At 47.9% G+C, this 24,752-nt stretch overlaps 1 protein-coding gene across 5 annotated transcripts in view; it reads left to right on the forward strand.

Annotated features, from left to right (window-relative positions):
- Positions 1–24,752, forward strand: part of TMEM205 (transmembrane protein 205) — a 56,491-nt gene that overhangs the window by 17,826 nt on the left and 13,913 nt on the right. The gene's annotated exons all lie outside the window — the stretch shown is intronic.

A 24,752-nucleotide genomic window follows, 5' to 3' on the forward strand; every position in this document is an offset into this window, starting at 1 on the left:
CGGCCTCCAGCTGAAAAAACGCGGCAGCTGGTGGTCGAGACGGGACGCAAACAGGTCCACCGAAAAAGGACCCCAGAGTGTTTGTAACCACCGGAAGACCTCCGGATCCAGTTTCCACTGACTGGCATCCCTGAGGTGCCTGGAATGCCAATCTGCTACTTGATTGGCCTGACCCGGCAGGTACTCCGCCGTCACCGCAATATGTCTCGACAGGCAGTAGTCCCAGAAGTCCTTCGCCAAATCCGCCAGAGCGCGGGAACGAGGACCCCCTAGATGATTCACATAACGAACCGCCGAAACGTTGTCCATCCGCAGTAGGACACAGGCTTTGACCGAATCCTTGGTCCAACAACGGACTGCGAAGGAGCCCGCCAGGAGTTCCAAACAGTTGATATGCAATCGTTGTTCTTCTGAAGACCAGGCGCCGCCGGTGGAGAAATCCCCGCACCGGGCGCCCCAGCCCGACCTGCTGGCATCGGACTCTATGACTAGATCCGTGGCCGATCCGAAGATCGCCCGTCCATTCCACGCCTCCATGTGAGACAGCCACCAAGACATTTCCTCCTTCACTTCGTCCGTGAGAGGAACCCACTGATCGTAGCTCATCCCACGTCAAAGATGCTGAGCCTTGAGACGTTGGAGCGCCCTGTAGTGCAGGGGCCCCGGAAAAATCGCTTGGATGGAGGACGACAGAAGCCCTACCACCTTGGCGATATGGCGCAAAGAAGTGCGATCTTTGGAGATCGTCTGCCGAAGCAGGTGTCGTATTTTCGCGACTTTCCGACCCGGCAGGCTCAAGACCGCCTGTACCGAGTCCACCACGAAACCCAGGAAGGTAATCTTCTGAGTGGGAACCAAAACCGATTTGGAGCAGTTGATCACGAACCCCAGTTTCTGAAGAAGGTGCACGGCCAGCCGAAGCTGGCCCGGCAACACCTCCGGGCACGGCCCCATGAGGAGGATGTCGTCCAAGTACACCAACATCCGAACCCCCTGACCCCTGAGAAACTCCACCACCGGATGGAGCACCTTCGTAAAGCACCAGGGGGCCGACGACAGACCGAACGGCAGTGCGGCGAACTCGAACACCCTGTCGTTCCATAGGAACTGTAGGAAACGACGATGCGGCGGGTGGATGGGGACGACCAGATAGGCGTCCTTGAGATACAGTCTCACCATCCAATCCCGAGGGAGGAGTACGTCTCGAAGGAGGTGGATACCCTTCATCTTGAAATGTCGATAGATCAACCACCCGTTGAATTCTTTGAGATTGATCACAGGTCTCTTGCCCCCATCTGTCTTGTCCACTAAGAAGACATTGCTGAGGAAACCGTTGGGATGGCGCGTTGATAGGCGGATGGCCCCTTTGCGGAGCAGTTCCGAGACCTCTCCGTCTATCAACCGCGCGTCTGACTCTGAAAACACCATTAGACGTGGGGGCATCGCTTGCGTGGGTTGGTCGTAGAACTCTATGTGGAACCCACGTACGGTTTGCAAGACCCAAGCGTCGGCAGTGAGCAACTCCCACTCCCCGTAAAAGGTTGCCAACCTCCCTCCAATCGGAACTTGATCTAAACAAAGTACACTCACCGGAGGCATTTCCTTGTCCAGAATTCTTCTTGAACCCCCTGCCGCCGAAGCGTTGCCCTCTGGTGGGGTAGAAGTTATTAAAGTTTGCCGAGGTCTGGTACTGGCCTCTGCCGGAGCCTTGTCCCTTATTGTTGGCTTGCTGTCCACGGCCGGTCGCGCGGCCCCTACCGCGACCGGCCCCTCTGGAGAAACGTTGGTGAAACACCCGTTTAATGCTGGACTGCGCCTTGTCCAGCAACGTGAACGTGTTCACGAACTTGCCCAGCTCCCTGATAAAGGGTTCGCCGAAGAGGCCTCCCTGGGCCACTGCACCCGCCTCCGACGAGGCCAGAACCCCCAACTTCGGGTCCAATTTAATCAGAAGGGAACGCCGCCGTTCAGTAGATAGGGCGCAATTGGCGTTGCCTAGGAATACAATAACCCTTTGGGCCCAATTGGAAAGCACCTCCGGGGAAATGACGGTGCCATTAGCCTTCGCCTCCTCCGCCATGTCGAGGATCTTCGTGGCAGGCCCCACTGCATCCAGCAGCTTGTCCTGGCAGGATCGCCAGGACCGATCGATACCTTTCCTGGGATCTTTAATAAACTTCGCCAAGAAGGTGGCCATTTTTGTGTCCAACTCGGGAGTCATGGCCACCTTACCCTCCAAAGTTGGTCGAGGGCACTCTCCACGCAGGCAGCCTCCTTCTCCAACGGCTTGCGTAGCCGACCTGCTACGAATTTCGCCACCGTCTCCCCCGGTGTCCAAGCCGCGGAGCGTGGGTGGACGATCTCGTCCGGATCTACCATGCCCGACTCATCCCGTGGCAGTTCCTTGGCCGAGGACGACGGGAGCCAAGAGCGGACCGACTCCCCGTCGTCATCAGTGTCCGGTGAGTCGTATACAGGGGAAGCGGGGGCTGTCGAGACGTCCCCCGAAGCACCAGGGTCCGCCAAGGGGGCAGGGGGCACAGCCGTTGCCTTCGCCAAAAAGGCGTCCCGGAGACGCTCAAAAGCGCCCCTGTCCACTCCTTGGGCCTCCGAGGATGGGCCTTCCCTGCAGGGCTTTTTCGATGCGGGCGGCAATCCGCCTGATGTCCCCGGGAGTTCGGGAGCCGGAGGCACATGCGCGGACGCAAGCTTCGCGCATTCCTCCACAATGCGGGCGGAGAGGCGGTCCTCCATAGGCCCTACCACCTCCGTCACGCGGCGGTAAATGGAGCTATCCACCGCCTGGTAGAAGTCGTCGTCCTGTAGGTAGGAATAGGGTTCTTCCTCGTACTCTCCTTCCATTCTGAAGCACAGGAGTAGCTCTAAAGGCACCCAGGAGGGTGTTAATCGAGATATTCCTCGAGTATGGGCAGACCAACTGACTGCGATCACTTTGTGGGCCAACGGACGTGGCAGGTAGGGCTGCACCGACCCCCCCCCCAGCGCGCGGACCCTCCTCGCCGGGACCGAGTCTCCGTACCCCTCAAGCGCGCCAAGCCACACACAACCAAGGAGGTGCACAAAATGCGCCCGAAGGCGTTTCACGCGGTCAGCGCCGCAATACAGACCCCAGCGGGGCGTCAGAAATAGGGATTACAGACCCGGAGCACCAGGTGTCAGAGGGGTACGCGAGGGCTGGCTCCAGCGCAGGCAGACTCCTCAGCGCGGCTCCTGTAACTGCGGAGGCGCACGAGTCGGCGAGACGTGTGGGCGCCCCCTGGCGGCTTTTTTAGTCACCGCACACAAATGGGAAAGAAATATCGCGTAGGAACAGTAGAACGTTCCCGCGACCGGGGACTCTGAAATGGAAACAAACCATGGGGCGAGTCCCCAACGATCGTACAAACAATACAACCAGTAAATCTCATAAAGGAAACATGAAAAGCACTTATCTGGCTGCGGGAGCAGCGAAGAAAGAGGAGGAAGAGGAAGAGAAGGCCGGTTTTATAGCGGTGATGGACAGAGTGGAAGGACTATGGACTGGCAATATACAAGAGACTCTTGGGAGTTGTTGTTTTTGATCTGTTAAACGTTCCGTCAAATGCTTTAGGCCTTAAAGCATTTTTTGTTCACTGTTATATATATTTTCCTAAGCTGCTGTGGAGTCTTTATGTTAATAAAGCGAAGGAAGATCTAGCATAATCTGAAGCCTCCGGTCCTGACATAGAATCTGTATCCTAAGCATTGCGTTCTGATACAGTCTTCTTTACTGTCTTTTTCTTCTTTGCCCCAGGCCTTTACTCAAGACCCTCATCCTCCCTCCAGTCTGAATGAACCATTTTGGCGCTGAGACCATTTCTGGCTGTATACTCTCCTTTCTTTGTATCTCTAGGCATGCATATGATAGCATTTCAAGGCAGTGGATGTTCTTGTTCCGTGTCCCAATCTAGGTTCATGCTGTTGGTCAATTTACTCATAATTTGTATCAGAACACACACACAAAACCATTTTTTAATGTCCTACAAAGTTCTCTGATTCAACTCGAAGCCTCTAACTTGCCCATCTTTATTATTTTGTCCTTAACTGAAGTATAACAAATTATTGAATTCCCATTTTATTAACAATTTCTACATCTCTTAAAGGATGCAGACTCTGTTTTCTGAATCGTAGTTGGGAAACAGCGGAAATCACCAGCCTCATAACAGATTCACACATCTAACTTTCAAGCTACTTTCATGTCCTTCAAGCCTACAATAAAGGGGATACTCCCAAGATTTTTTTCTATTGATCGCATTGAAAATATTTAATTTCTCTCATACACTTTGTAGTATTAGAGGATAGACTTGGGAACATGTGGACCCGGATGACCTCTTAATGTGCTTCATTACTAGCACGTTTTGATAGTATTTTTTTTTAAAAAAAGGTAAAGTCTTGACAAAAAAAACATAAGTCCTTAGCAGATGCCCCGCTTTGGCGTTGAAAATGTTACTTCATGATCTCCGGCTTTGGACAACATTTCTGGATCTGCTGCTTCTTCCTCTTTTAAGTCCATTCTTAAGGAGCGCAGATGAGCTGCAGCATACTTGGCCCTCTAAGTGCTGACCTTTTAAAATCTATGCTGCTCTTTGCCCTTACTTCAATCAATCAATCAGACATTTGTAGAGAGCACTACTTACCCGTGAAGGTCTCAAGGCGTTGAGGGGGGGGGAGAGGTGAGGGAGCTGCTACTGTTTTACAACCAGGTCTTGAGGTCTCCTGAAGGTCAGCAGGTCCTGGGTCTGTCGCAGGTGGATGGAGAGGGTGTTCCATGTCTTGGAGGAGAGGTGGGAGAAGGATCTACCGCCGGTGGTCGTTCGGTGAATGCTTGGAACGGTGGCAAGAGTGAGGTCAGCGGAGCAAAGCTGGAGGTTAGGGATGTAGAAGGTGAGTCGTTTGAGGTATGTTGGTCCGGCGTCGTGGAGTGCTTTGTGAGCGTGGGTGAGGAGCTTGAAGGTGATAGTCTTGTTGACGATGAGCCCTTGCAGGTCCCTCAGGTGGGCAGTGATGTAGCTGTGGTGGGGGATGTCGAGGACGAGGCGTGCGGAGGCGCTCTGTATGCGTTGAAGTCTCTTCTGGAGTTTGGCCATGGTTCCAGCGTAGAGGGCGTTGCCGTAGTCCAGCCTGCTGGTGACTAGGGCCTGGGTGACCGTCCTTCTGGTTCCGATTATGGTGTTACCTCTGGGGTGGTCAGTGGGGAGGTAGTCACTCCTCGTGTTGATTCTGACCTGATCTGGGTGTTCGGTACCTCAGCATGGCCTGCAGATGTCCTTGCTAAGCTGGTGTCCGTAAGGCTCCGAACGCACACATTCATTAGCAGGTGTGGATTTCAGTTAAACATGCTGTCACCTAATACCGGATACAGAAATGCCCAAAGCTCAAGCTGCCTCACAGCAACACTTCCGGCCACCATCCCTTCATCTACTCTATGGCTTATTCTTGCATTACTCACTCATCCATTATAAACACACTAACTTACCAATGGCATGCAAAATGAAGAAAAGGAGAAAAAAAAAAGGAAAAATACAACCAAATAAACTTTGGAGGCATAAGTGTGTAATAGAAAATACTTTTAAAAAAATGTAAACGTGGCAGTGGGCGTCCAAATTGGAATGGTATTGTTTATAGCGTATCATTGTTTCAACATTACTGCCATATATAGAAGCAATATTTCAGCCATCTTGAAACAGTGGTACATTATGCACAGTACCCTTCCAAGATGATAGTTTAGTAAATATTGCATTAGGCAACCTTCTTCGAATGGTAGTGTCATTTTTGTACCTTTCCAAGATTACCAACGTGTTGGTTTTAAATGTGTTGGCCATCTTTGAATGTTAAAACAGAGATGCAGGGGCGTGGTCTACCTGGCAATGCAGTAGGACGCACACCGAAGGAGCTCTAGACAGCCCCTGCTGATTTAAGCTATTTAAGCGGAGCTGGGGACTCACTGACACCGACTCTTGTGGGGGGGGGGGTGTCACGATTGCAGACCGCTAGGGGCATCTGTTAAAGAGTGGAGGATGGCTCGGAAGTGGTGATAGCGGTGATAAAGCTGCCGCACATCGGCCTGCCAGTGAGAGCGCCCGCCATTTTATGGCGCTTGGATCGGGGGTCTCCCAGTGAGCTGTAGGGGCTAATCCTGTCCCCTCAGGGACCCCTTGGACATCTATCGCTCCTAAATAGAGGGCGGAGCAGCGGGGGCCCTGGGGTGGAGAGCGAGCGCAAATTGACCAGAGCGGACGACTGCCCCTGCAGTGAGTGCGGAGCTGCCATTTTATGAGCCTTGCCGGAGCTGTTTTCCTGACCAAAACGCCTTGAGCTGCCTCCCCCGGCTTGGGGGAGCTCCCCTCACAGTCCTTGGAAGCCGGCGGCGCCCTGATTCTGAAGGGAGATGCCGAGGAGGTGGCAATTGGCGGGAGACACCTCTGTGGTGCTGAGGCCTGTTGTGAAGCAGTGACAGAGGTGAGGGGGCCGCAGGCCCACGGCAATCAGGCTGGGGGTCTCCTTGAATGCGCCAGGGGACTCTCCGGTCATCCACGACATTGGGGCAGACGGCGGAGCAGTGGGGGTATCGGCCCCAGGGAGTGAACGGAGTGCTACTGGTCTGAAGAGGGAGCCTGGCCTCCTAGCTGACCTTGAGGCTCTGAGGCGCCATTTTCTGCATACTGCGCTTGGATCGGCCCCTTTCGCGGGTCAACACAGACTGTATCCCCTGGCCCAGCGGGGCTCTCACCCAACATTAACAGGTGACGGGGGCGCTTGGACCCTGGCAGGAGGTAGTGTGGAGGACCTCTTTCGTGATTGCGGGCCACTTCTCTCCGGGAACCCACATGGGAGGATCAGGAGGCCCTGTAAGTAGCCAACGTGGGGTGCGGCGCGTGGCCCTTGGGAGGCGTTAAGGGCTCTGTGGGGACCCCCGAAAGCAAGTGCCCTCACTGCCCTGTCTAGCGCTATGCTCCCTGTGGGACTGGGACAATCGTTTTGGGCCTTGCTGGCCTCTTTGAAACTGGCGTGGGGCGGGATGAAAGTGTTAAGGCGCTGGCGACATAAGGGCCCTGAAGTGGCGTCTTACCTGACGGACTGGCAGCGGTGCGACTATAAAGCGGACATACACGCGGGGGGAGTGTGGAGAGCGGGTATCCTTGCTGTTGGCCTGCCCATCCGCACCCCCACTCTTGGATCCTTCATCCTGCTGCGCCATAAGACATATACGGTCTGCATCTGCCACAACTGTTGTGTCAAGGAGGCGGGTGCGTAGCCATTGGGGGTCCTGAAGACTGGCTGTCCCGCCGCTGGTGTTTCCCCGGGTGGCCTGGATGGAGCTGGCACCCCGTGATTCCACCTGAGACATTTGTGTAACCCATCTGTTGGTGGGGGGGGGGGGTGCAGCTGCAATGGACACATAATTTTACCTTGGGATGTACATGCCCTTGGGCCCTGAATGGATGATCCCCGCTGCGGCACCCAATCTCCATGGCCATTGCCGTTGGTGGATGCTCTGACCAGATAGTATTTTGACAGCACATTGCGCGCTGCACTGAGGCGTGAGATGGGCTAGAGGGGACATCTGTGAGCTACCAGCTTTTGGGGGGGTTGGGGCTGATACATAGAGCCCCTGACCCCTGAGACGACCGCCGCCTGCCTACGCACTGGAATAGTTTCATACAACCTCACCCCAACACCGACCCTAGCCTTACAGGCCTCCACCGATCTATGGGACAGTGCGCACCTTGAAAAGGCGGGAATCACTGATGGGACCACATAAGCGAGCAGCGATCTGCCTTATCTAGTCGGACGGACGCCGCAGTGTTGTTGCCGACCCCGAGGAGGCACGTCCTGATTCCCCATTACTGCTGTGAGACAAGTACAGTTGGTACCTGGGCCCACTCTAGTACGACTCTGTGACCGCCCACTGACCCCTACAGTTGGCGCTGCTGAAGGACTTACAACACCCAAAGATGACACGCAACAAAGTGGGAAAAAACTCCACGACGGCCCCCAAAGATAACCCTGTAGCTGCTATGTGGGGCAAGGCGGGTGCCCCGGCCCCTGTGGAGGTGGCCTCTGAGATGGGGGGACTCACCACCTTTCACGCAAGCTTTTATGGCCACATTCATGTCAGAGCTCAAAACTGAAATAGGCGCTCTCTGCACTGAGGTCCACTCCTGTGTCCGGGAGCTTCGGAAGGAGGTAACGGATCTTGGAGAACGTGTAGACGGGTTGGAAAACACCGTAGATGCCCGGACTTGAAGACCAGGAACAACTCTGGCAGCGCCTGGCCACCCTGGAAGAGCAGTATGTCGAGCTACAGCTGAAGCAGGAGGACCTGGAAATAGCCGCCGGAATAACCTCTGCATCCGAGGGGTTCCCCTCGGGGCGGAGGGGAAAGACATTATGACCTACGTGGCTCAGCTCCTCCGTGAGGTCTGGGGGGGCGAGGATGCATCACCACAGGCCCTGGATAGGGCATACCGGGTTTCAGGTCCCGGGGCAGGCTGGATGTCCTCCTAGACATCTTAAATAGGGTCCATTTCTTTACGGAAAAAGAGGCTACACTCAGGGCAGCGAGCGCCAAACCGGATTTCGTCTACGGCGGAAATAAGATACAAATCTTTCAAGATCTCGCCCCATCACCTTGCGAAGACGTCGGGATTTTAAACCCGTGACAGACAAATTGCGAAGCATGGACATCTCCTACCAGTGAGGACACCCATTCGCCCTCATCTTTCAGTGGGACTCCAAGCGTCGGGTGCTACGGTCCTATAAAGAAGCGGCAAATTACTTAATCTCTCCTCAACACCGCCTGCTAGCCCCACGCATCTCCCGCCTCTCACACGGGTGCCCACCAAACCATCCTTGTCTACTGTGCGCTGTCACCAGACGGTCACTGCATCTTGACGATCAATCAACTTCGCAAGCTAAGCATGATATCATACAGCACATCAGGTCCTTGGAAGGGGAACAGTCGGCAGCAAGCTCACTATCTCTAAATCCCACACTTCTGAAACTGACTGCAACTACTACCACCGGAATATGTCCCTGGCCCGTCGGGCCGGTGATCGCCCCAAGGTTTCGTACACACCCCAGCTCCCACATGCAGTGCTGATGGTGCTCTCTTCCGGACGACTTCAGAAGCAGCTGACGACCCACCCCCTATCCGGTCTTGAGAGTGTGACGTCTCTGGAATCACCTGGGCACTGCGGTGTAGGCTGACCCGTGATTGGAACAGATCAATGTGGCCCGGTTGGCCAATGTTGATTATGTGTTTTTTGTCTATACATATCTCCTTCTCTGTCCTACTTTTCCTCCTTGTTTTTCTTTTCTGACTGCGGCGGACGGGGAATCCCCACTCGACAGTGCTTTTTCTCAGACAGCAGCTGCAAGCCCCTACACCCTCTTCACCTTACCCCAGCTTGCTCACTATGGTGGCATGATGGACTAATACGGGTCTGGATACAAATATGGCTGTTCCCTGCCCCTTGAAGATTATATCCCTTAATGTTAAGGGGCTTAACTCTCCCAACAAACTGCAATAAACATGGCCTTACCTCTTGCACCACAGCCCTGACAATCTCCTTTAGGAAACCCACCTTTTAAAAGTAGATACTCACTGCATGGTGCACCGTAAATATTCACTCCAATTCTGGGCTGCGGCACCCACTAAAACGGCTGGAGTTGCTATCCTTTGCAGGGCTGGTATCAGGCAGGGGGAATCCAAGGTATTCCGTAGCTCGGATGGCAGCTTCGTTAGGGCAAGGGTACGGATTGGGTAATGCCTCTTCACGCTGTGTAATGGCTATGCACCTAACCAGATGCAGGACTCCTACCTCCCGGTGGTTTGCGGGAACATGTACCACAGGATGGCTCCTCGCTGATCTTGGGGGGGGTGACTTTAACTTGGCTTTGGACCCTAAGAAGGACCGTAGTGAAGCCTCCTCGCACGAGACAGGGACTATGTCCTCTGCGCTCAGGAGACAAATAGCAAACCTTGGTCTGCTGGACTCCTGGTGCTACCATTCCCCTGAGGTCTGGGACTTTTCGTATTACTCACACATCCATCGCTCGTACTCGTGCATTGACTATATATTTTTTCTCTCACACCCTGATAAAGGAGATGTTGGCGGTCTCTATGTCCGCCATATCGCTCTCCGACCATGCCCATGTTGAACTTCTCCTGCAGGATCTGGCTGCTTGCCCCATGCACACTCCACTGTGGCGCTTGCCGCTGCATATCCTGAGGGATCCAGAAGATGTGGAGAGCATACAGACTGCCATTGACTCCAACTTTGTGAGTAATGATGTCCCCGAAACACCCTTTCCTGTAGTGTGGGATGCCTTTAAGGCTACAATCCTCGGTCACATCACATCCCTATCAATTGCATGGGTGCGCAAGGCTCGTCTCTTGGAGGGTAATCTTACCAAAGATATTAAAAGCCTGGAAAGGCAAGATCAGGAACGCCCCACGCTCTTATGTTAGCGATGGCTTGCGAACCTCCGGGGACGACTCTTCTCCCTCCGCACCAATAAGGCAGAGCAAACTCTGTTGGCACTAAAACAACGGCATTTCGAGAGGGGGGACAAGGTGGGCAGACAGTTGGTGAAACGCCTCCGAGCGCGCACTGCAAAAGCCCACATAGCCAACATCCAGCTACCTAACGGGGGAGGGTCACTGCAGAAAGGGCCAAGTGCGAGGCTTCCGGGCCTATTATTCAGCCCTCTACACGGCAGACGAGCTGTCCCAAGACCAGATATGTGATATTTTAGATCAATGGCCCTGGACCCCACTGCACCCCCATCACGTCAAACAACTGGAGGAACCCCTCACTACGGAGGAGCGGACGGCAGCCCTAAAGGACCTTACCCGTGGGAAATCGCTGGGTCCGGACGGCCTTCCGCTGGTCTTTTATCGCCTGTTTCAGACCCAGCTCCAACCTCACCTCCTGAGGTTGTACAACTCTTTCTCTGACACGGAACGGCCAACACCCTTCATGGGCATGGCCGAAATAGCCCTTATACCCAAGCCCTTATACTACCACCGGAATATGTCCCTGGCCCGTCGGGCCAGTGATCGACCCAAGACCCCACATTGTACACATTCATTTCGCCCCATAGCTCTGTTAAATACGGACCTTAACATTTACACTAAAATGCTGGCTAAATGCCTGGATCCCCACATTCCCGGCCTTGTGGAGCCGGATCAGGTCGGCTTCATTCGAGGCCGGCAGGGAGCGGGCAACGTACGTAGAATTGCACACCTTGAATGGAAGGCACAACACTGGAAGATACCAGCATGCCTCCTATCGCTCGACGCGGAGAAGGCATTTGACAGGGTGGATTGGTCATTTCTCTGAGCAGTGCTGCAGAAAATCGGTGTGGATTAGAACATAACTATGATCATGGCTCCCTACCTTTCTCCCCAGGACAGGGTATTGGTTAACGGATAGCTTAAGAACCCTTTCCCCATTTACAGAGGTACGCAGCAGGGCTGCCCCTTGTCCCCTCTGCTGTTTGCCCTCGTGGTAGAGCCGCTAGCAGTGCTGATTAGGCAGGCAGCGGATGTACATGGCCTTTCCCTTGTGGGGCAGCATAATAAGGTGGTGCTCTTCGCGGATGACCTCATCCTTACGCTGTCACGTCCACCTATGTCTCTCCCTGCGCTCCACTCCTACTGCAGTCCTTTGAACGCACATCAGACCTCAAAATTAACCATGGTAAGTCCTGGGCTCTGAATATTACCATTCCTGAGGACGAGATACCAGTTCTTAAAACACACTCTCCCTATCAATGGGTCGCTAATCCTATTCGATATTTAGGGCTTCAGTTGACTCCCTCCCTCGACACATGGACCCAAATAAATTGGCGGAAATGCAGAAAGACAGTTTTGGAGGATCTCAGGGGATGGAAATCTTTGACTCTTTCATGGCTGGGTCGCCTCAACGCCATAAAAATTTTGATACTCCCAATAATACTGTATTTGTTTCAATGTCTCCCCACCCCTAGCCCGTAACATCAGAGCCAGAGCCTTCAACAGGATCTCACAAGCTCCATATGAAGCGGGCATATAAAACGCTTCTCTCATAAAATCCTCATGCTCCCGCGGGACAGAGGAGGCTTGGCATGTCCCAACCTCCTGGAGTACTATTGGGCCGCCCATCTCCGTATTGTCTTAGAGTGGACAACGACTGTGAGTGACAAGATCTGTCTTCACATGGATAGGTCTGTAACGGGGCAAACAATTTGGGATCTTGTTTGGCTGCACCGGACTGCGCGCTCGCGCAGCACCTATATCGCAGTGCCCACATAGACTGCATTGGATATATGGGACAAAATGGCCGTGCACAAGGGACTCGCGACCTTCCCCTCCCCTCACACTCCCATAGCGGGCAACCCGCTCTTTCCCTCGGCCTTTACCTCCCAGGCATTTTCAAAATGGCAGAAAGGTGGATGCAGAACGATCAGTGATCTTTTATGAAGGGGGCACATTCAAAACGTTTACTCAATGCAGAGAGGAGTTCCAACTTCAGGCGGAAGCAGGGCTCCAATATGCACAGCTGCAGCATTGGTTATCCTTGGTAGAGATTCAACACGCAGCCACTTGCCCATTCACCCCCTTTGAATGATTGGTTTGTTCCTTTGCTGAATCAAAGGACCTTATCTCCCGGACTTACCAGATCTTGTAGCATCCCCCGCTAGTAACCACTCCTCCGCATCAGCGCCAATGCCAGTTGTCTTCCCCCGCTGGGATCACGCCTGCGCAGTGGAGTCGCTTGTGGCAAGACATCCCAAAGGTCTATTGCAGTATATCGCAACTAGAAACTGCGTACAAGATCATGACACAGTGGTACTATAAGCCCTCTCGATTGCATAAAATGTGCTGGAGAGGTTCAAACACATCTGGACACTTCATTCACATTTGGTGGGCATGCCCTCTTCTGACCCTGCTCTTAGCCACATCAAGAAGGTGTTTGGTTTCCCTCTGCCGGAGTCCACAGCCACGATCCTCTTAGGCCTTAGGCCCGACAACTTAAAAGCGCTTAACCGTAGCGACTGTTGCGTAGCCATTCACATGCTCAGAGCTGCTAAGCAACTTATAGCGTTATATTGGAAGAAAGCTGAGCCCCCCCCCCCAGTTGCCGCCTGCTTTGTGCGCTTATGGCATGTAGTGACTATGGAACTTTTCACAGCACGACTGCAGTCTCGATACTCACCTCACCACAATCTGTAAGCCACTAGTCTCATATCTTAGTAAAATAGAACATGCACGCTATCGCCCCTCGAAGTTCACAGCCTTACGCTTATTCGAAGATGCATTAATCCCGGCTGATCCGAGCAGGTTACACACACAATCACACTATCCCTGCCCATAATCCCACATGATATATAATCAGATTCCAGATCACTAGCATATTGCACTGTCGCCTCTGGCTCCCCACCCCCCGTTTGCCCGCACCCCCCCCCCTCCTCCCCCCTGCTGTATAGCTTCCCTGTTCCATCTGTTAACTTTCTTGACATTTCTACATCTACTTATCACTACACTCTTCCTGTGGGCCTCTCGCCTACACTCTGTTCCTCTTTCAACTATGGTGTTATGTCTATTTAGCAAGGGTCTTAATTTTACCCACAATCGTATTTCAATGCTATGCCTCAAATATCTCACGGCCGGCCCAATAAGGGTTTTAGGCGACATGCTGTGTTTCAAATGCTCAATTAAGTTTCCTGAATTCCCTGGAGGCTCTTTAGCATCACGCCCTGTATAGGGTTCTGGGCCTGATGCTGTGTTCACTTAGACCCTTCTGTTGTTCTCTTTATGGAAAAAATTAAAAACGGATTTAACAAAACAGATGCTTAGTGAACAATGCCATTCTAGGAAGGCCACCAATTTAGAAGCAGGGGCCAAACATATTGCTACAAACTGGGGAGAAAATCACTCATGGGGAGTAGCAATAGCACTGTATGGGGAGCTGCTGCTATCTCTTAAAAACAAAATAAAACATGCAATGGCAATGCCTGTAGATCTGGTTTCTTACTGCAAGTGTCTCTTCAGTCATCAATTTAGTTTGGGTACTTTAAGTCATGATACTTGCATTTCGTCATGCATTCTTGCACTCTTAAAACCATTCATGTAACCACTGATTCATTCTTGTATTTTCCCACTTGCCCATTGCAGTAAAATAGACACAAACTTCCACAGGCATGTAAACGATGACCGTTTTTTTAAAACATATTTTTATTGATTTTCATAATGTCACATGTTCATATACACATTACATGTCATATATGCAAAGACAATTTTTTTTAAATGTTATGCAAGGAATAATCACACTTCAACATATACAACAGTGGATATGTGGAAACAAAATCAAATTCTGCAAAAAACAATGTTTAACAGATATGGCCACATAAACATCACATCAACCAGGTGCATTAAGACAAATCCAAAAAAGCAACAGAACGAAGCAAAGCAAATAGAGGGAGATGGGATGATCGACCAAGGCTAAAGTACAGAGTATACCCTAGCTCACAGTCTCGCCAATCCTTTCTGCCACCGGAGCCCATATTTTTGCCCCCTTTACTCTCTTCCTATTCCTCTTAGTTTTATAAATTGCATATTCAAGATTAAACATCGCCAGAAGTCTAGCCCTCCAGGCAGAAAATGACAGAGGATCAGGGCAGATCCATTCTTTCGTGATACAAGCGTGCAAGATCGCCATGCAAATAAACAAAAAAGAGGTCGTAGGTGCGTTTCAGCGTCTGATTTGGCTTCTATCAATACCATCTCCCCTGTGATACAAACTGGTGGTCCCACTAATACTGCAGGAAAACATTGAATTGAGGATAACAGATCCGCCAGTTTGCAGCACGAATAGAACATATGCACAGCATCTGCAGCGAAAGTTCCGCACCTATTGCATTTGGTTCCAGCTCCTGTACCGCATTTAGCAATTTTACCGGGGGTATAATATAGATCATAAATAGTCATGTAGTGTTGTGCACACATCCTACCGGTCATCGATACTTCATGTGTCAAGGCGATAGATGTGTTTAGATCAATTCCCTCTGTGTTTAGGTTCAATGTCCACTTTTCCTGACATTGCTGTAGATCATCTGGTAATAGCTTTATCAGATTAGAATTTTTTTTTAAATGGGCATCCCTCCCTCCCCCCCCTCCCCCCCCACCCCCTCATCTGCTCTATTAAAGGAAATTTTCTAAATTGGGACATGGCATCTGGACCTAACGAATTCAGAAAACTACGTATTTGCAAACCATATTGTGGTTGTAGCTCTGTAAAGGACAAAAATTGGGCATCTAGACCGAGATCTCCTAATTGACTGATCCCCCTTCTGCGACCACCTGACAGTACTTTGATCTCGAAAAATAAGAGGAAGTACACCTGCGGCTTCAAAAGGGGTATAGGCGTTTACATTCGACAAACCTAAATGCCGCTTAACCCGCTTCCAGACAGCAAAGGCAGCCTTTTGAATTTTGTACTTCGTTTTTTTTAAATAGCTGGGTTCCACAAATTTTAACAAACAGCTATTAGCCTCCTCACCCAGTCCAAATTCGTAAATTGAGGGGCTATGGCAGGGGAGAGGTCAAGCCCTTTCTCCAACCACCAAAGGGGAAATAAATTGCAGAACTGCTGCCCAGTAATAAAATAAAAAATGGCGAGTCCCCCAACCCCCAGAGGTTCTAGGGAGCACCATCTTTTTGTATGACCTTCTGTGCCTCTTGTGGTCTCATAGAAATCTAGAGCTGATATTCTCAAGTCTTTTAAAACACGCGGCTGGGAATTCAATTGGAATGGTTCTGAACAAATACAGGAACTTGGGCAACACGAGCATCTTTAACACATTCGACCTTCCATGCAGCGACAAAAATGAAGATGGTTTAATCTCTCTAAGGTATAATTCACTTTGTCTAATACTGGGTTTATGTTAATTTCAGGGATCTTATTAATAGGTGAGCAAAGCTTAATTCCCAAGTATGTTGCTTATGAGACGGTAGGAATACCGTCCGGAGGATTGCCTCCAACACATAAGATCTGGGTTTTAGTTAAGTTTAGTTTATAGCCTGACAAAAGCCCAAACTGTGAAGCGAGGTCTTCAGTTGTTAAAACAGCAGAGGGAAGGTCAGTAGTGACAATAACCATGTTGTCTGCGTATGCCAGAGCTCTATACTCCATGTCGCATACTTTCACAGGTTTGATATCACTAGACTGATTTAATTTAGATTTAAAAAATCAATATATAAAGCAAATAATAAAGGTGACCTGGAGCAGCCTTGCCACGTTCCCCGATTTAATTGTGAAGAGATCTGACTCTCTACCAGATAAGCGTATGCACGCAGTAGGTAGATGATATAAATACTTGATTGCTTGGAGCATACCAGGTCCAAATCCCTTCAAGCGAAGAACCTCACAGAGATCTAGCCAAGACACCCTGTCGAATGCCTTCTCAGCATCCAACAGGGTGATTCCAATGGAGGTCTTCGTATCTTCTGCCCAGTCCATCAAAGCTATTACACGCCGGACATGATCAGTCGTATCGCGGCTGGGGATAAACCCATGCTGGAATGGTGAAACCAGGGTGGAGATAATACTTGAAAGACGGACAGCTAAGATTTTGGAATAGATTTTACTGTTGGCATTGATTAATGATATAGGTCTGTAGGAGGATGGTAACAGGGGGGTTTAACTTTTTTTTTAGGAACACTGTCGTTTCGTCATGCATTCTTGCACTCTTAAAACCATTCCTCTAACCACTGACTCATTCTTGTATTTTCCCACTTACCCATCACAGTAAAATGGACACACAAACTTCCACATGCATATAAACGATTAATTTTTTTTAAACATATGTTTATTGATTTTCATAATGTCACATGTTTATATACACATTACATGTCATATATGAAAAGACAATTTTTATAACCAGTTTTAGATAACTTACAGTTTTCCGTCTAGTATAATAATGACACTTCCTTCTTCAGGATATTGATTTAATAAACGATGAATTAAAAGAATAGTATGTGAAACATAGAAAGCATGCCACCACCTTAACTTGGTGTGAATATGCTTGCAATACAAAAATACAAATAAACATAGTAAATGGCGGTCTCGCAAATGGTAATGTACACAGTGTATCATTGTTTTAAAGTTAAACTGGCACATTTAGAAACTACGTGTTTGCCATCTTGGAGCAGTAAAACTCATGATGCAGTGTGCACAGTACATTTCCATGGTAAACCCTGCACTGGAGCGCCACCTTCGAATGCTAAACTGTTTGGTGCATCACTTTTTGTACTAAATCAGGCTGGCCCACATAATGCTTCTAAATATGTTGGCTGTTTTGAAATGGTGAAACAATGATAGACGAAGGATGCAACACACTGCAGATGAAAGCTGGCGATGCAAGCACCCTGGTATCACTGTCTGGGGAGCTGTAGAACACTCGAAATAAAAAGGGAGAATGAAAGGGAAAAATGGAAAACTGGCCACCAGCTCACACTATGAAGCCCACTCTTTTTCAGGCAGATGTGCATGTAATGCACATGCTGTTACAGGGCTGTAGAGGCAATGACAGAAATAGGCTTATCGACTGCCCTGTTCAGTATGCTGGCACACAAAGAAGCAGAATGAGAAGCACACTTTAACAGACAGAGAGTTGTCCCAAAGTCCCTATAAGTATACAAGGATACTATTTTTTTTAACATATTTTTTACAATAGCCTTCTAGACACTACCCCATTTAAGAAAGTTTAACCAGGATTATCACAGTACTAATCTTTTACCCAGATGTTTTTTCTGAGAGGGTAACCAACACAAAAACCATTGTTTACTAAATGTATCTCTGAGATTATGTGTAAATAATACCAATCTACAGCCCTCAACACTGGGTAATAGCAATCTTCCCTTAAATGCCTATTGGTTTTAACCCGTTGCGTGCTAATGACGAGCTCAGCTCGTCATGAGGCATGGTTGAGCTGCACCTATGACGAGCTGAGCTCGTCACGGCCGTTGGAACGTTCGCACGCAGCGATAATTTCCCCACTGTGCTGAACGTTCGGAAAACGGGTGTGGCCGTGACGAGCTGAGCTTGTTATGAGTGCAGCTCCGCTGTGCCTCATGACGAGCTGAGCTAGTCACCAGCACGGGGGTGCTGCGCGCGGCCCCCGTCCCACCCGCACAGGAGGTGAAAAACCCCCGGAGGGAAGGGGTTAATAAATGCACTTCACAATAATTAAATCATCCCTTCTACCTCGATCATCATACATTTTCCCAATGAACAGCTCAGACTTCTGGCATCTGAAATAACTTTTCTCAATGAGCCAATCAATCCTGTAGAACAAATTATTGGTTTATTGCTATAACAAACTGAGGCCTCCTTTATTGCACATAAGCTGGCACCCATAAGAAATAGGCCTAACATCCCAAATATATGCAAAATTATAGCTGGCAAAACAATAGACAACCCCTGTGAAAAGAGTCTAATAATGATTATCTCATTGCAAATGTTCAAATGTTTGTCAGGGGGAAACCAGCGCCAAACCCCTTGCTTACTGCGGTAATCTGTGGCATTCCATGTAACGCAATATATGTCTAAAGCTTTACCAATGTGTAATGACAATCCACCCTTAAGGGTCTATTGGTTTTTAATGCTTTTCACAATAAATTGGTCCGGCTAACAGTTTGTAACTTTTCATTAAAAAAAACATGTTAGATTTATGGTAGCTAATATACATTTTCCCAAAGCACAAATTAGGTCCAGAGCCCTAATCATTAACTTGTCAACATAACCATTTTAAGATTACTGAATTCTGTATTAGCATTCACACAATGCAACCCTAAGGTAAACAGTCAGACAAATATATATATATATATATATATATGCACAAAATTACAGTTGACAAAACAATATTTAATGACTCCTAAAAGGCTTAAGGATTATTTAAGTGCAGATTATCTATCTTCAGGGTTTGTCAGAGAGGAAAACTAGAACACAAAGCCAATACCACAACCCTTGCTTACTACAGTGAATTGTGAGAATTGATGCAATGTAATACCTGTCTATGGGCTTTAACACCGTGTAATAACAATCCGTACTTTAAAGTCCTATTGGTTTTAACATTTTATTTTCACAATAAATAAGTTGGGCCTGCTGCTTTTGTCATAAATTTCGTAATAAGATTAGTGCTATGACATTTTTTCTAATAAATCAATGAGGCCTGTAGCAATTTAGCCCTGACGTTTCAACATAAGCAAATAATGCCAACTGCATAAGTTTCTCATCAAGGCAACTATCAGTATGCAGTCCTTTTACATTGTGCATTATAAATATGTACAAAATTACAGATATCAAAACTCTTCAACAAAGGGTATAACCAGGATTCTCAATGTGCAAATCTTCCCATTGTGGCAAAAATTGCATTACAAGCACCCTTTTTCAGCTGAAGCACACAACGTCAGCCCATTCAAATTCTGTTCTCTGTGTAATTCAAATTTGGGCGGCGCCAAAGCCCCTCAGCGGTCATAAAATTACAAATATGCACACTATTTCAGTTGCCAAAATTGTATACAACCCTTCTTAAAATAGCTTAACAAGGATTCTCAAACTGCAGATCTTTTGCCCTTGGGTTGTCACGCCATGTGACAACCCAAGGGCAACACTAAGACCTTTACTTACTGTGTAATGACAAACCAGCCTTGACGGCCTAGTGGGTTTCACACAATATTTTGTACAATAAGTAACTTGGGCCTACAGTCTGTGTTGTAACTTTCCATAATCAACAAATGAGAACTGTTTCTTTGGTCAGTGGTTTGTCACCATAGCCAGCTCTGCCCTGATGTTTCAAGCATAAGCTTTCTCTGGTGTCAAAAATGGAATTGAAGCACATTTTTCTGCCAGAGCGTTGAACTTTTGCCTAATCACAAACTCTATACTGGGGGGCTCAACATTTGAGAGGCTCCATAACCACTCTCTGAGGCCACAAAATGACAATTATGTTCAAAAGTTAAGTTGGCAAAACAATATAAAACCTTTCCTAAAACAGTATAAGAAGGACTCTCGAAGTGACTCTTCTGCTCCTAGGGATTGTCACAAGGGAAACCAACATGAAAACCCTTTCTTAGTATGGTAAACCGTGAGATTTCCTGTAAGAAAATATCTGTCTACAAATGTTAACACAGTGTGATGACAATCCACTCTTGAAGGCCTATGACATGTGCGTTTTGCTATAATAAGTCCGGCCTACTGCCTTTGTCGTAACCTTTCATAATAAACTGATCAAACTGATAATCTTGAACAAAGACCTGTCACTATAATCAATTCAATGTTGCTTTGTTGAGAATGAGCGTTCCCACAGGGCAAACACTGCAGAACACTCCCTCTCTCTTTGGGCGGGAGCACACAACCTCTTCCCAATACAAATCTGTACTCTGGGAAAACAGTTTTTGGACAGAGCCAGAGTTCCCTTTCGTATAGTACTCTGTGAAGCTCTTTTTTTCTGTTGGTCATCTAAGGTCTGGCACCAGCTATCAAGACCTACCTAAAAAGGAGAAAGTAATTGCCAGGCCCCATTCAATGGGTCACGGTTCAAGTAGGGGCTCCTACTGGGCTTCAACTATAGGGCCTGGTGACATTTGCCTAGAAAGTCTGGAGGTTTGTCCTACTATTGCTCTGTACTGAAACGTGTGGGTGTTCAAGCTCAGACCTCAAGCACCCAGCAGCATAATAAGATTGTTCAACCTAGTGCTTTACTTTATAATAGATACCACACAAGTAATAATAAACAGGTACAATTTAGAGAAACCGGCGCTTGCGCTACTGAGACTCATTGTGCTCGCCACCCCTCTTTCCCGGGTTCCCACCAAAAACCTGGATGACAGATATTCTCAGTCGGGGTCATTGGCCATGTACACCATGTAGGAGACATTTCCATCAAAGCAGACAGCAAGGGCAGAGGAGCCATACAAGGAGAAAATGCAAAACGTAAGGACTTGTGCATCAGCCCTGTCACTGAAATATGATCACTTCCAATGATGTCATTTTAGATGTCATCAGTGAAGTTTTAAATGATGTCATAGAACATGTAATGATTGATGAAATATCCGAGGTCATGAGCAGTGCATGGCAGGGGCACAAGTTATAGTTAGCTGTGCTTACGATAACTGGTGAATTTCTGTGTTTTTTTTTATTTTTTAAATTCAAAACTTTAATGTCACTGACCATGTTGTCACTTGCATATTCACTGAAAAGAACAAGGGTTAAAGTAACATTACAATTAGATGAATATGTCCGTGACATTAAAGTTTTGAACTAAAAACACCACAGAAATTCATCAGTTATAGTTATCTCGAGTAACTATAACTCTGCCCTAATGTAACTATAACTCACGCCCCGCAATGCACAGTTTACCCATCAATAATTTAATTGCAAATGTTGCAGTGATATCAATGATGTCATAGATTTCATGAGTGATGTAATATGGGAGGTAACTAGCAGTGCAACATGAAAGCACAAGTTATAGTTACCTTATGGTACGAGTTATAGTCACTGAAGCTAACTATAACTGGTGAATTTTAATGGTCTTGTATGTTTAGAATATTACGTGGTCACTGAAATTCACACCGAACTATAACGTTACTTTAACCTTTGATTTTTTTCCAGTGACTTTCTAAGATTTTTTTCTAATACAGTGTAAGATATTATTCTCAAACCTGTCGCTTTAACCTTTTAGATTTTTTTTCAGTGAATTTCTAATTTTTTTTTAACAAATTATTATTTTATACAATACGTAAAGCCACTCCCACGACGTGCACTGCCTTTGGCCGCGTGTGGCTCAGTTTGACCACTGGGACTGGCTGCCATAGCGAAAAACCGTCCCCCTCAGCACCCAAGCCCCCTCATTAAGCCCCACACCCAAGTCCCATCCCCCTCGTCGCCCAAGCGCCTATATATAAATCATATATATCCTCTTTTCCCAAAAATGATCAATAACTTTAGTCAAATGTATATTTCAATAATACACTCAATGCAATGTTTATTATTGATTACTTGAAAATATTTAATGTTTTTTTTAAACTACATATCTGTGACTCTTTTTTTCACATAGTTTTTATTATTACATTTTAGAGGGTGAAAAATGTGAAAATAAGCTGTTGGAGAGATGTTGTTTTTTCTTTAAAGAGAAAAATAAAATAAAACAAACATATCTCTGAGTCTCCTAACATGTTTCACCCCAAAAATGCAATCATAAAACAGCCACAGAGGGCCTTGTATTTAGTTACACGTCCACAGCCACATCAAATGCCAGCCCTTAGGTGAAACTACATTCCTATCTGTAGAGCAAAAGCTCCAGCCTGGGATGGATGGATGGATAGATAGATAGATAGATAGATAGATAGATAGATAGATAGATATATGTGTGTATGTATGTGTATATATATATGTATGTATATATATATATCTCTATCTCTTTCCCTCCCACCCTCCCCCCTTTATGGGTCGCTCCTTGAAGAAGCAGCGACTAGTAAGTGAGCGGTTATTATTTACCTTGTTGCTATTGATTTCATGTTTCTGGGTGTTCCCGTCCCACCTGGGACACCCACAGTTTTTGTTTTATTTTTTAAGTATACAGGGCCACAGGTGGAGCCCCGCGGCCTGTTGGCTCTCTGCAAGCTGCCCTATTGAGCTGCACAGCAGCCGTCATTTTGTTTTTATTTACTGGGTGCTTCAGCGTCCACCCCACAACATGAACTCCTCATGACATGTATAAATAATTATGGAGTTATACTATATTGTTGTCAATGTGATGCCTTTTTAAAAATCCGCTATTCCTATTTCACACAACGCTTTCTTTTACTTATTACGTGAGCACTCTAAAATTGAATTTGTTCAAATAAATATCTGTCATCTTTTGACCTACATGACCCTTTACAGACTGTCTCGTGCTCCCTATTGAATTGATTTCATTTGTTAAAAAAACAGTGCCCCTTTCTGGGTCATCACTCTTGCTTTTGGACCTTTTTGGCCACGCTTTGAACCATTGTTCTTTATTTGTTCCTTACCACCCCAGGTTGACAGATCGGGGTACCCTTGTCTCCCAAAACCTCAGCGTCCACCCAGGGCACCTCAAACCACTTTTTTTATGGGGGGCTGCAAAGGGGAGCCCCAGGGCCCCTGTGGCCTGGCCGCCTAACTGCTTCTGCAGGAGCCGCCATAGGCATCTCTTTAATTTTAAAGTGGGGTGCCCTCTTGGGGTGCCCCACTGCAGGTCCCTTGTAAGGGGCTCTGGGGGAGGCCCAGAATGGCTGCAGCAGGAGCCCGCATTGCTCCCACCCCGCCGAATCAGGTTTTTTGTCCCCTCCGTGGGGTGGGAGCAATTGATAGTATTTTTTCTCAAATAGGCTGGGGCAGCTGTGTGCTCCTGCCCGGTGGGAGAACATAATTTTGCAGGCAGGTAAACAGACAGTGTCTCTGGGACGCCGGGACACAAGTAGCAAGTAGACCGCTAAAGTTGTCGGGGAAGACCTTAAGAGCATTTTATAGGCACACATGCAAACACTGTGCAGGGAATTACAAATATGTACACAATTTTGATTTTCAAAACAATAACCCGCTTTAGAGGGTCTAGCAAGGATCAAAGCAGGTGTTCTACCCCCAGGGTTTGTCCAAGGCTGTAATCCACTCCAGAACCCTTACACACTGGTGTAATCTGTCTGATTCCAAGTAACAAGAGATCTGTCAATAGGCTTTAAATCAATGTTCGTAAAACATCTGTCCATCATAATTACAGGACGCGCCTGGTTCCACCCTTGAGCAGCAGGAGGAGGGTGAGCCAGCCTTCCTTGAAATGTAAGTGATCTGGAGATACAGGTGGAATGAAAATAATGTATTTATTCTGTAAAAAAAAGATTCCGTTCTCTCTTTGAATTTGAATGTGACTCATGTGGGAGCCGGATCCACATACACTTTTAACATCCGGCAGCCCCATCAGGCGCACAGTAACACACCCTCTCACATATACTTGTTCTCCCACCTACCCTTCTGCGCTGCCTTTTAACCACTCTCTCCGTAGCCTTGCCTCCTTAACCTTATCCCTGTATCACTTTCCTCATGTACATAAGTCTTAGTAACGCATTCGTTTACAGTGCTGATTTTTTCTACAGAAAGCACCCTCTGCCCCCTTCCAGCTCCCCACTCTGTACCAGTGCCTCTCCACCTCTTACTCCCCTCAACACCGACTCTATAGTATACTACACCCATCTCCCTCTCTATATCCGCACTTACATTTCCACAATTCCCATTTCTATCTCCTGTAGTAGCGCAGAGGGTTAATATGCCTGCTGCAAAGAAGTCCTACCGTGCAGATCACAGATCTGTATATTATGTGGATGGTTGAGTGGATTACTGCTTTTGTCACAGAGATCCTTTTGTTACAGCAGTTTATAAGCTACAACCCTACTATAGAGAAGTGACTGTTGTGAACTTTCATCGAAGAGCTCCATGCAAACTGCATGAAATAGATTAGGATGTAGTGTGTTTTTTTTTCCTTCCAGTCTTTCATTATCTGTTCCTAATGCAACTAAAATAGGGTTTGTTTGGTTAGATCTACATTCTGCTTTAAAACTACAGAAATAAATGTGAGAACGAGGCTATGGAGAGATGGTGGACACTTTGCCCGGGTGGTAGTGAGGGAATATGGCGCCGGATGTGGCA

Source organism: Lissotriton vulgaris, chromosome 1_1, assembly GCF_964263255.1.
Source record: "Lissotriton vulgaris chromosome 1_1, aLisVul1.2, whole genome shotgun sequence".
NCBI lineage: Eukaryota > Metazoa > Chordata > Amphibia > Caudata > Salamandridae > Lissotriton > Lissotriton vulgaris.